This window comes from Gavialis gangeticus, unplaced genomic scaffold (genome assembly GCF_001723915.1).
Source record: "Gavialis gangeticus isolate Ggan-Ray unplaced genomic scaffold, GavGan_comp1, whole genome shotgun sequence".
Classification (NCBI taxonomy): domain Eukaryota; kingdom Metazoa; phylum Chordata; order Crocodylia; family Gavialidae; genus Gavialis; species Gavialis gangeticus.
Genome location: NW_017729027.1, coordinates 18,489,730 through 18,490,051, shown reverse-complemented (window position 1 = coordinate 18,490,051; position 322 = coordinate 18,489,730). Strand labels below are relative to the sequence as shown.

Genomic DNA, 322 nt, shown 5'->3' with positions numbered 1-322 from the left:
GCAATTCAAAACAAACAAATGGCCCCACACCCACCAGCAGTAGCAGCTGCTGTGGGGGTCACTGGGGCCACATGGCAGAGCCTCCCCATGCAGCATGGGGCCCATGTGACAGCCCAGCAGCCCCAGCTGCCCGACAGCACACGGAGCCATGCAGTGCCCTGGCTGCACCTGTGTGATGTGGGAGTGGCAGTGCAGGTGCCAGGCAGCTGGGGCCAGGCCCCACTGCCCTGTGCTGTGCCTTGGGGCTCTGCCACGATGCCTCAGTGACCCCCACAGCAGCTGTTACCTTCAGTGAGTGGAGGGGGGTTGGTTGTTTTTTTTG

General features: G+C 62.7%; 1 protein-coding gene across 11 annotated transcripts in view; it reads left to right on the top strand.

The window, feature by feature from the left end:
- The window catches only part of RIMS1 (regulating synaptic membrane exocytosis 1), a 717,876-nt gene that overhangs the window by 710,151 nt on the left and 7,403 nt on the right, over window positions 1-322 (top strand). The gene's annotated exons all lie outside the window — the stretch shown is intronic.